Here is a 12,315-nt window from a genome sequence, read left to right as displayed (position 1 = left end):
TTGACGGCTAAGGGTGTGAGGTTTCACTGGGGGGCGGAAGAGGAGGCTGCGTTCTGCTCCCTCCGTGACGCTTTGGTGCAGGCTCCCCCCTTGTGTTACCCCGATTTCACACAACCGTTTTTGCTTGACACGGACGCCAGCAATACGGGTATCGGGGGGGTGCTCTCACAGGTGGTCGGGGGGGTTGAACGGGTGGTCGCCTACGGTAGTAGGGTTCTTTCCCCCGCAGAACAACGCTATTGCGTAACTCGTCGTGAATTGTTAGCCATTGTGGTTTTTACACAGCAATTCAGGCCGTATCTTTACGGCCGTCATTTTACGGTCCGGACGGACCATGCGGCTCTACAATACGCTATGCGCGTGGCACAGCCATCGGGCCAATTGTCCCGATGGTTGGAGGTCCTTCAAGACTACCAATTCACGACGATTTACCGAAAGGGGTTGCGGCACTCAAACGCGGACGCCTTGTCGCGGTTGCCGCCGTGCACGGACTGCACATGTTTGTTGGGATCAGCGCGGTGCAAACCCCCGGTCGCCGGCACCCCGGGAGTTGCGCTCGCCGCCACTGACACCCCGGGAGAGGACGCCCCCACGGGGAGGGATTCGCTGTTGTCGTTGCCCCTCATTGAGTGGGGCCGCCTCCAGATGTCCGACAGCTCCCTACTTACGCTGCGTCGGAAAGTTGGCGCTCCCGAAGAAGGGGAGGCGCGGGTCGGTTCCTGGGTGTGCAGACAGGGCCTTTTGATGAGGTGGGACAACATGTCCCGGCGTCACGTGCTCGTTGTGCCTGTTGCTATGCGGGGTAGGGTTGTTCTGGCAGCTCATGAACGGCTCATGCATCTGGGTTTTCACAAAACGCTCGCCCTAATCCAGCGAGACTATTATTGGCCGGGGATGGGTAACGACGTGGCGAATATTCTTAAGGGATGCGTAGGGTGCGCCAAAAGGAAACCGCCACCATTGGCAGCTAATCCACCGCTGCAATCCATTCAGGTTTCGCGTATAAACGAATTGGTAGCGTTGGACATCTTGGGGCCCTTTCCGGTTACACCAAGGGGAAATAGGTTCCTGCTGGTTGGCGTGGAATACTTCACCCGATGGCCTATGGCATGGCCGCTCGCCAACCAGTCGGCTGCGGCGGTGGCGGACGCCTTTGTCCAGGGTTATGTGTTGGACAAGGGCGCCCCCGAACGCTTGCTGACGGATCAAGGGAAGAATTTTTCGAGCGTTTTGTTGCGCGAGGTGTGCGACCTGTTGGGTACAAAGAAAGTGCGTACTTCCCCCTACCACCCGCAGACTGACGGGATGGTTGAGCGTCTGAACAGGACGATTACGTCTATGTTGTGCCAACAGGTCTGCGACGATCAGGTTGATTGGGACTTACAGGTGCCGGGGGTACTCGCGGCCTATCGAATGGCCCCTCACGCGGCGACGGGGTTTTCCCCATTTTTTCTTATGTATGGGCGGGAGGCCGATCCGGCCATGGACGTCCAACTGGGGATTTCCCAGCCACGTGCAAAATCTAAATTGGCAGACCACATCAAATTTAATATCGCCAAATTGACTGAAGCGCGGGAGGCGGCAAGGTTGAATTCGCGGTCGCGGCAAATTGCAAACGAGAAATTGCATGAGCGGAGGGTGCATACGCATGATTGGAAACCAGGCGATAAGGCCTGGCTGCATTGTCCACATGCACCGTTGGCTACGTCCCCCAAGTTGTTGAGACCTTGGAGGGGACCGGTGGAAATTGTGCGGGTTGCACGACCCCAGAGTATACAGATTAAATGGGGGAAACGCCGTTGGTATGTGCACCCCTCCCGACTGAAGCCCTATGCGGCACCGTGTGACCCCGTTCTGTGCCGTGACGACCGGGCGTGTGATGTGACCGTCGACTCGGGGAGGGAGGTGTCGCAGGCTGCTCCTCACGTGTCTCCACCTGACCCACCCCCAGGTGCCTCGGGCTTGACGGCTGCTGACCGTCGGGAGCCTGAACCCCGGGGCACGCACGAGTCCTCGATGCCTGGCCGATGTCTTCCTGAACCGCCGGCACCACCGGACGTTCAACCGCGTCTGGTGCCGTACGACGGACCGGCAAGGCGGACTCGGGCTAGGTCTCAACAATTTTCATGAAGACGGTTATTTGCTCTACACCGAGCTCGCCCGGTGTTCCCCTCTGCCGGGGTAATGTCCCGTTGTAGGGACGCTCGGAAGAAAAGGGGACACTGCACGAGTCGAAAGAAAAAAAAAAAAAATTTCCATTTATTTTTTTGCATACACATTGCTATTGTCACTCGCCGGTTTGTATATATTGTTCTATTGTCGCGGTGGCATTGGTTGAGGGTTGCGGATGGTAGTGTTCGCGTCGTGTTGTGTTGTTAGCTTAGTTGTTGTTCTTGTTGTTGTGTTGTGTTACGGGGCACACAGGGGGGCTTTGAATATTTTTATAGCAGCCGGGGCGGCTGCGAGCTATGTGGTAGGGGGTGATGTAGTGGTGGTATTGACGTGCGCCGACTGTGACAGTGATGGATCACGGGGCGGCGCGGGGTGCGGGGTTGGGCACGCGTTGTGGGCGTGGTGTGGACGCGCGCGCCGGGAGTGACAGATGACGGGGCGGCGCGGAGTGAGTGGTGAGGCACGATGAGATGTGGGAAAAGAGGATCGTAGCCAGCGCCCGGCGATTGGTCGAATAAGTGGGGGCTCGCAGCGACGTCCGCAGGTGGGGTATAAAGGGGGACGCGCGAGAGCACTCGGGGAGAGTTACCCAGTTGAAGACCCGAAGACGGAGCTGACGACCTAGTGCATCCGAGTAGCTCAGTGGCGTTAGTCGCCGAGTAGCTAAGTGGATGTTGGTCAGCCGAGTAGCTCAGTGGCGTTAGTCGCCGAGTAGCTAAGTGGATGTTGGTCATCCGAGTAGCTCAGTGGCGTTAGTCGCCGAGTAGCTAAGTGGATGTTGGTCATCCGAGTAGCTCAGTGGGCGTTAGTCGCCAAGTAGCTAAGTGGGTGGTTGTCACCCGAGTACTAAGTGGATGTTGGTCATCCGAGTAGCTCAGTGGCGTTAGTCGCCAAGTAGCTAAGAGGATGTTGGTCATCCGAGTAGCTCAGTGGGCGTTAGTCGCCAAGTAGCTAAGTGGGTGTTTGTCACCCGAGTACTAAGTGGATGTTGGTCATCCGAGTAGCTCAGTGGGCGTTAGTCGCCAAGTAGCTAAGTGGGTGTTTGTCACCCGAGTACTAAGTGGATGTTGGTCATCCGAGTAGCTCAGTGGGCGTTAGTCGCCAAGTAGCTAAGTGGGTGTTTGTCACCCGAGATACAAAGTAGGTGTTAGTCACCTGTAACCAAGTTTGATAAAATAAAGAGTGTGTTACCCGTGAAGTCGTCTCCCGCCGAGTTACTACATTACAGAGGCACACGGGTTTATTCACACAGCACAGTTGTGGCATACAACACTAGAGGGGGTGTCGGCCCCCTCACCCGGCTAGCTGGGGATACACGCGCTAGCTACTTCCTAGCCTGCCTCCTAGTCCTCCTCTAACGGGCTAGGGGAGGCTATCTGGCCCGACACTGGTAAGTCGGGCCCGGTACCCTGAGTCCCAGACCAGCGCTGACAAGAGCACCGGCTCTGGATCTCGGGACCACGCCGCTGGCTCGGTCCTGTTCGGCCCTGATAAGGACGGCGAACCAGGGGAGTCCAGGGCTCTAGCTAAGACGTCTTCAGTCTTCACTGGTTAGCTTAACAAGAACCCCGAGCCCTCCGATACATCCCCTTTTATACCCAGCCCCCCGCTGAGGGGTGGGGCCCCCCCGGGTGCCTGGCGCGGACGTCGTAGAGAGCACCTCCCCGTGCACTCACGTAGCCCCGCCCACTGTGTTTGTTTGCCATAAGCTGCCATGCATAACGGGCTCTCTCTCTAACACCCCTACACATTGATAGCAATTTACAGGCCATTGTAAATGTGCAAACTAACAACATGCACATTATTATGCAAGGAGATGCCTATCCGTATTCAAACGCACGCGAACAATGATGCAGTGAAATGCACATTACTATTGAGGCTTAAGCACAATGGCCACATGAAATTAGGTCTTTTAGATATGAGGAGCGTTACATCCGAGAATAAAAATTGAATGCAAGGAAGTTCATGAAGAAAATGCAAATGATTCTAGTTTGATTTCATAAATGGGAAAAATAATCTCAACCAGTGTGCCGTAGCAAATGCAAACAAATAGAATGAAATAAACGAAACTAATGTCTTCACTACACTCATTAAACATGGGGCCACTATTTTAAATAATATTAATAATTCCAATAGTTTGGAGTGGAAACAGAGGGAATTAGAATTGAATGCGTTTTTTGTTCAAAAGTATAACGTACTTCAGTGTTGTGGGGCATCTAAGATTTATATCGTCAGGTAAACCTGTGAAAATAATCACAAAACCCCGCTATCCTAGTCTGCTACTGTGTGTATGCACATGGATCTGTACTGCTGTGTATGTCCACTCGTGTGTATATTTACACTTGTTCATGTGGCTATGTACCCGCGTGTATGTGTGTGTATAGGTATGTACAATCATTTGTTCGCCCATTTATTTGTGATGTCAAACGCAATCCCTGTGTACGTGCACTGCTGTGTATGTATACTCGTGTGTGTATGCGCACTCGTGTATGCATGTGCGCCCGTGTGTGTATGTACAAAGCGGTGTGTATGTGTAGTGGTGGTATTGACGTGCGCCGACTGTGACAGTGATGGATCACGGGGCGGCGCGGGGTGCGGGGTTGGGCACGCGTTGTGGGCGTGGTGTGGACGCGCGCGCCGGGATTGACAGATGACGGGGCGGCGCGGCGTGAGTGGTGAGGCACGATGAGATGTGGGAAAAGAGGATCGTAGCCAGCGCCCGGCGATTGGTCGAATAAGTGGGTGCTCGCAGCGACGTCCGCAGGTGGGGTATAAAGGGGGACGCGCGAGAGCACTCGGGGAGAGTTACCCAGTTGAAGACCCGAAGACGGAGCTGAAGACCTAGTGCATCCGAGTAGCTCAGTGGCGTTAGTCGCCGAGTAGCTAAGTGGATGTTGGTCATCCGAGTAGCCCAGTGGCGTTAGTCGCCGAGTAGCTAAGTGGATGTTGGTCATCCGAGTAGCTCAGTGGGCGTTAGTCGCCAAGTAGCTAAGTGGGTGTTTGTCACCCGAGTACTAAGTGGATGTTGGTCATCCGAGTAGCTCAGTGGCGTTAGTCGCCGAGTAGCTAAGTGGATGTTGGTCATCCGAGTAGCTCAGTGGGCGTTAGTCGCCAAGTAGCTAAGTGGGTGTTTGTCACCCGAGTACTAAGTGGATGTTGGTCATCCGAGTAGCTCAGTGGGCGTTAGTCGCCAAGTAGCTAAGTGGGTGTTGTCACCCGGGATACTAAGTGGGTGTTTGTCACCCGAGATAATAAGTAGGTGTTAGTCACATGTAAACGAGTTTGATAAAATAAAGAGTGTGTTACCCGTGAAGTCGTCTCCCGCCGAGTTACTACATTACAACTGGCGTCAGAAGTAAACCTGTCTTCAAGAAGTATGGACACAAGGAAGACTACCCGTACCCACGAGCGAGGTCGGGATGACGACGGCGTACCGGGGACACCGACCTCGGGAGTAGAGGACGAGGAGTTGCCGCCGATGCAGCACTTCGCGGTGATGGCCGACGCTCCGCTTGCCTCCGACACCAGCCTCCAGGACGCGCACTCCCGGTTGGCGGAGTTGCTACTCGCCGCCGCCGCTGTCTTGGCCGACATCTCCGTTCCGGCGAGCGGAAAAACGGCTGCGGGGGTCGTGGAGGAAGCGACGTTGGAGGATTCCCGCCAAAAGGCGCTTCGCGCCAAAAGTCTGGAAGTTGCCGCCGTTTTTGGGGGGCCGCCACCGATTGGCGGGAAAGACGGACGCCACGTGGCCGGACACCTCCGCGCAGCGCAGCCCACGTCATCAGCGCGCGCCGGAGCCCTCCATTTTGCGCCTGACAACCGAGCCGACATTTTACACAACTCCAGCGGAGCGCGGGAAAATCTCTCCGACGTCGACGACGATCGGGTCCTCCAGCAAAGATTGCCCGCGCTGTCGGCGTTCAAGGCGGATGGGGGCGACTGGGGAGCCTTCCAACGAAGGTTCCTCGCTCATCAGGAGATGTCGGGGTGGTCCGACACCACTGCCCTGCGTGCGTTGCCAGCGATGCTTGACGACGACGCGCTTGCAGCCTTCACATCTGCTGCAAGGTCGTCCCGCTCTACGCTCCAGGCCGCACTACACCTGATGGCGAAGGTGTTCGGGCCGCCCTCCACGTGTCGCCACCAGTTCTACGATCGGCGGAAGGTGGCTGGGGAAACGACGCTAGCCTACCGCACGGCACTACTCGCCTTGGCGGACGCAGCTTTTCCCCGCATGGATAAGGAGGGGAAGGACGCCATGGTGACGGAGCAGCTGCTGGTGTTGGCCCACGAGTTGGGGGTCCCCATCAACGTGGCAGACGAGATGGAGATCTGCTCCCTGGCGATCGCCACGAGCATTCACGCGTACGAGGTCCTCAAACGCAAGCCGGGGGTCGTCTGCAAATGGCCGGGGAACGCGGCACTGGCCGCCACGATCGCCGAACCTCAGCCAGCTGCGGTGCAGGAGCAGGCCTTCGCTGCATCGCGTCCAGGGGAGTGGAGAACGGGAGGTCGTTCGCCCACACGTTCGCCCCGCAAGCTGGAGCAACCGAAACCTACGACGTCCGTCGTCTGCTACAACTGCGGCCTTCGGGGTCACGTCACAGCCGGGTGCCGGGCCCCGCGTCAGCGCGCCGCAGGACCACGTCGGGACGACGACCAGGGCCACAAGTCATCCCAACAAAACCCGGTGCCTCGGGCTTGACGGCTGCTGACCGTCGAGAGCCTGAACCCCGGGGCACGCACGAGTCCTCGATGCCTGGCCGATGTCTTCCTGAACCGCCGGCACCACCGGACGTTCAACCGCGTCTGGTGCCGTACGACGGACCGGCAAGGCGGACTCGGGCTAGGTCTCAAAAATTTTCATGAAGACGTTTTTTGCTCTACACCGAGCTCGCCCGGTGTTCCCCTCTGCCGGGGTAATGTCCCGTTGTAGGGACGCTCGGAAGAAAAGGGGACACTGCACGAGTCGAAAGAAAAAAAAAAAATTTCCATTTATTTTCTTTTTTTTGCATACACATTGCTATTGTCACTCGCCGGTTTGTATATATTGTTCTATTGTCGCGGTGGCATTGGTTGAGGGTTGCGGATGGTAGTGTTCGCGTCGTGTTGTGTTGTTAGCTTAGTTGTTGTTCTTGTTGTTGTGTTGTGTTACGGGGCACACAGGGGGGGTTTGTATATTTTTATAGCAGCCGGGGCGGCTGCGAGCTATGTGGTAGGGGGTGATGTAGTGGTGGTATTGACGTGCGCCGACTGTGACAGTGATGGATCACGGGGCGGCGCGGGGTGCGGGGTTGGGCACGCGTTGTGGGCGTGGTGTGGACGCGCGCGCCGGGAGTGACAGATGACGGGGCGGCGCGGCGTGAGTGGTGAGGCACGATGAGATGTGGGAAAAGAGGATCGTAGCCAGCGCCCGGCGATTGGTCGAATAAGTGGGTGCTCGCAGCGACGTCCGCAGGTGGGGTATAAAGGGGGACGCGCGAGAGCACTCGGGGAGAGTTACCCAGTTGAAGACCCGAAGACGGAGCTGAAGACCTAGTGCATCCGAGTAGCTCAGTGGCGTTAGTCGCCGAGTAGCTAAGTGGATGTTGGTCATCCGAGTAGCTCAGTGGCGTTAGTCGCCGAGTAGCTAAGTGGATGTTGGTCATCCGAGTAGCTCAGTGGGCGTTAGTCGCCAAGTAGCTAAGTGGGTGTTTGTCACCCGAGTACTAAGTGGATGTTGGTCATCCGAGTAGCTCAGTGGCGTTAGTCGCCGAGTAGCTAAGTGGATGTTGGTCATCCGAGTAGCTCAGTGGGCGTTAGTCGCCAAGTAGCTAAGTGGGTGTTTGTCACCCGAGTACTAAGTGGATGTTGGTCATCCGAGTAGCTCAGTGGGCGTTAGTCGCCAAGTAGCTAAGTGGGTGTTGTCACCCGGGATACTAAGTGGGTGTTTGTCACCCGAGATAATAAGTAGGTGTTAGTCACATGTAAACGAGTTTGATAAAATAAAGAGTGTGTTACCCGTGAAGTCGTCTCCCGCCGAGTTACTACATTACATATGCACATTCGTGTATGTATCTACACCGCTGTGTATGTCCACTCGTGTGTGGGTGTGTGTACAAGGGAGTGTATGTGTGTACTCGTGTAAGTATGTGTAGTGGAACACACAACTTATTTTCATATTGTGTCGTACAAAGAATTGAGGGGCAACGTGGTAATGTTTCCATTTAAAGCTTTCGTGACTGCTGGGATTAATCTTCTTGGTTCTTTCGGTAAAGTCACGTAGAAGGGAAGTAATAAAATAATAAAAATAAAATTTTTATTATTTTTATTTTTGAAGGGAAATAATGAAATAATAAAAACAATTTTTTTTATTTTTTTTTATTTTATTATTTCCCTTCTACGTGACTTTACCGAAAGAACCAAGAAAACGTGGTGATGAATGCGGCACCACAACAGGGAACTACAGGGATGAGACTCCCCGCTCGTGGTGCTAAATTAATGAAAACAGCGCCACTGAGCGGACAGAGCCCCGCCCCTACAGCTCGTGCGTGTGACGTCATGAGTGTGACGTCATGAGTGTGATCAGCGGACAGCCACGATGCTGCCAGGTGAGGGTCAACTTGTGTGCTGGAGATGCTTCACCTGAAACTCGCCTCCACACGTGTTCGCTATGAACATTGTAGCAATAAGGGACGATTAGTCATCTTTAACATGTCAGGTTTTTATTGTTCTGCAAGTAAATTAACCTTCTTGGTTCTTTCGGTAAAGTCACGAAGAAGGGAAATAATAAAATAATAAAAATAAAACATAATACAATCATTTTATTATGTTTTATTTTCTTCTTCATCTTCTTGGTTCTTGCGGTAAAGTCACGAAGAAGGGAAATAATAAAATAATAAAAATAATTATTTAATTTTATTAAGTATTTTTATGATGCTTAAAATGTAATATTTTATTATTTTATTAAAATAAAACATAATAAAATTAATCTAGAATTTTTTTTTTATATTTTTATTATTTTATTATTTCCCTTCTTCAATAAGGGACGATTAGTCATCTTTAACATGTCAGGACTTTATTGTTCTACAAGTAAATTAAAGTTAAAACTCGTAGAGACACATTCACACTCGTGTGTGAATGCACACCGCTGTATAAACAGTCGTGTTTATAAGCACACTCGTGTGTGTATGTCTACTCGTCCGTGTTTTTTTTAGGAAGGATATGGTTGAAATAACGTACGATCAGTCATCTTTAAAAACAATTCAGGTCTTTATTAATCTGCAAGAAAATTCACGTTAACACTCGTATCGAAATCTTTATTAATACGCATGCTCAAACAGGAAGGGACTAGGCAAATTATTTCCCAATTTCAACAGTTAAAACATATTTTAAAAATCTAACACGTAAACGTCGATTTCCCCATTGACGTCCTTTTCGACTGATGCCATTCGTCCAGAAGTCCAAGCCACCAAACACAAGAACAACGAACGGGCAATCCACGCACACTCTGAAACGTATAATTTTAAGTTATTTAACTTATTAAACATTGATAAAAAAAAAAAAATTTCTCCAACTTTAGCTCAGCACAACCACTTAACTACGAGAGAAAAATTAGAAATTGAACCAACATAAAACCACTGCGCATCACACCACATCAACAAGTAATCCGATAGGACTACGAAGCACCACCTTAACGTGACAACGTCTGAAATAAACAAGACAGCACGCTCACATCATTTGCAGTGAGAAGATTACAACACATGCCACCTTCTGGCATAAGCACCAGCCATTTAACAGCCCCGATGATCCAACTACCAGACGAAGCAATGTATCCATCGAAGTATAAAATTGTTGCCATCCTGAAATAAGTGAACACTTCTGAAACTTAAAAGGAATACGTTCATCTGAACACATTATAGAGCATTCACAACATAACTCTAGCTTGGAGTACTGGGAATCACTGAAAAAATATATCTAAGAGACACGAATATATACAGGGCAACAGTTAACAGATGTACTCAATACGTTTGAGTCTTCAGCCACTCCACTACATCCAGCCATCTCTCCGGATCCAACTTCATGGGGTCGAAAGTGGAATTTCCTTTAGAACTCATTACATCACTTTCGAATTCAGCTTTTTATTCCTGATGACTTGTGAAGTGTTTTCTAACCGTGAAAATGCTTCAAATGATCACACTAGCTTGGAGTACTGCTGCAAATCACTGATTAAAAAAGAGTTGTACGTTATTAATTGATCTTACAGAGATACAGACATGCACGTTCCAGGACTTCAACAGCTAAAAGAAGTGCTCAAAACTTTGATTTTCCAGCCACTCCAGCAGCCATTTTTGAGTATCCAACTGCATGGGGTCGAAAGTGGAATTGTCTTCAGAGCTGATTACATCCACTACATCTAGCCATCTCTCAGGATCCAACTGCATGGGGTCGAAAGATGAATTGTCGTCAGGACTCATTACATCCGATACATTCAACGATCTCTCAGGATCCGCCTGCCTCGGTTCGAAAGATGCATTTTTTTCAGGACTCATTGCAGCACTTTGAATTTCACCGTTTGATTTCACTTCACTATCATTGCGGATTTTCTGGTGCTTGTTTTGGGGTGATGACCGTGAAAATGTCCTCTCCCTCGTAGAGCAATGAAATGGCTTCTAGCCCGAGTGTGTTTTCTTGTGAGTGTTAAGAGCTGACTTCCACGCAAATGCATTCCCACAAAGAGAGCACTTGAATGGCGTCTCGCCCGAGTGTGTTTTCTGGTGACTGTGAAGATTTTATTTCCGTGAAAATGCCTTCCCACACAAAGAGCACTTGAACGGCTTCTCGCCCGTGTGTGTTTTCTGGTGCCTGTGAAGATCTACTTTCTGTGCAAATGCCTTCCCACAAAGAGAGCACTTGAACAGCTTCTCGCCCGTGTGTGTTTTCTGGTGACTGTTTAGATTTGATTTCTGTGAAAATGTCTTCCCACACACAGAGCACTTGAACGGCTTCTCACCCGTGTGTGTCTTCTGGTGAGTGTTAAGATTTGATTTACGTGAAAATGCCTTCCCACACACAGAACAATTGAACGGCTTCTGGCCCGTGTGTGCGTGGCGCTGTGGAGAGTTTATCTGCTCCATGTGACTGATTCTTCAGAGCAGAGTAACAGTCGCGGGTGTTGTTGAGAGTTAAAGGCACCCTCTAAGCTGCGTGGATGTCTGCCTCAAATCGCAAAAAAGCAAACTCTCACTAACGTCTAACCGACACACAGTAACGTCTCGTAAGTCGGGCTACACGCGACTACCAGTTGTATCCACTAACGAAGACACTTACTTGTTGATGCACGGCGTGTCGATGTCCCTGTAACCCGTCTGAAGAGATCGCCACGAACTCTCCCAGTCGCCAGGCAATCGTGCTCGCCAGGCTGGGTCTCGCAGGAGAAGGGTAATCTGCAGAGCGAGGAGTTGCGCGTCTCTCCTCAGTGAAATCCCTCTCGAAATGGTCTTGAGGCCTAAATTTAAGCCCCTTATAACTCCCCTCTAGCATCCAAATCCTTTGTTCTCGACTTGGCCTATCATGGACGTTGCATTCAATTGTTAATTTCTACATTAACAATCCGCATATGTAGCAACATAGCTTAGCGAATCTGGCCATTGTAATTTAACCTTAATACGTATGCACATTATACTGCGTAATTGTACACTTCTGTTTGAATAATTACATACATCTCCATGCATAATTCCGTGCTTCCTGTGAATTTGCTAATATTCACCCGACAATGTCCTCTAAACTGCAGGGATTCATCTTCATGGTTCTTTAGGTAAAGTCACGTAGAAGGGAAGTAATAAAATAATAAAAATAAAACATAATAAAACAATTCTTGTGAGAATTGTTTTATTCTTGTGAGAATTGTTTAATTATGTTTTATTTTTATTATTTTATTACTTCCCTTCTGCGTGACTTTACCGAAAGAACCAAGAAGATGTTCTGAACCTGTTTAATAAACATATTTAAGGACACTCGTGTTGAGCATGGCGCTTTTAGCAAACGAGTGTGTTTTGTTATAATTTCTGTCAAACTTTGAATAATCATCTGAATGGTTTAGCTTGAAAGCGTGGTTCATTATAACGTTACGCAAAAAAACAATCGTCATCTTCTAGTCTGTAA

At 50.7% G+C, this 12,315-nt stretch overlaps 1 pseudogene; it reads right to left on the bottom strand.

The window, feature by feature from the left end:
- Positions 1-11,288, bottom strand: part of LOC144738285 (uncharacterized) — a 59,207-nt pseudogene extending 47,919 nt beyond the window's left edge.
- Between the last annotated feature and the right edge of the window lie 1,027 nt (positions 11,289-12,315).

This window comes from Lampetra planeri, chromosome 81 (genome assembly GCF_965212315.1).
Source record: "Lampetra planeri chromosome 81, kcLamPlan1.2.h2, whole genome shotgun sequence".
Taxonomy (NCBI): domain Eukaryota; kingdom Metazoa; phylum Chordata; class Hyperoartia; order Petromyzontiformes; family Petromyzontidae; genus Lampetra; species Lampetra planeri.
This window is presented reverse-complemented; position numbering and strand designations above follow the sequence as displayed.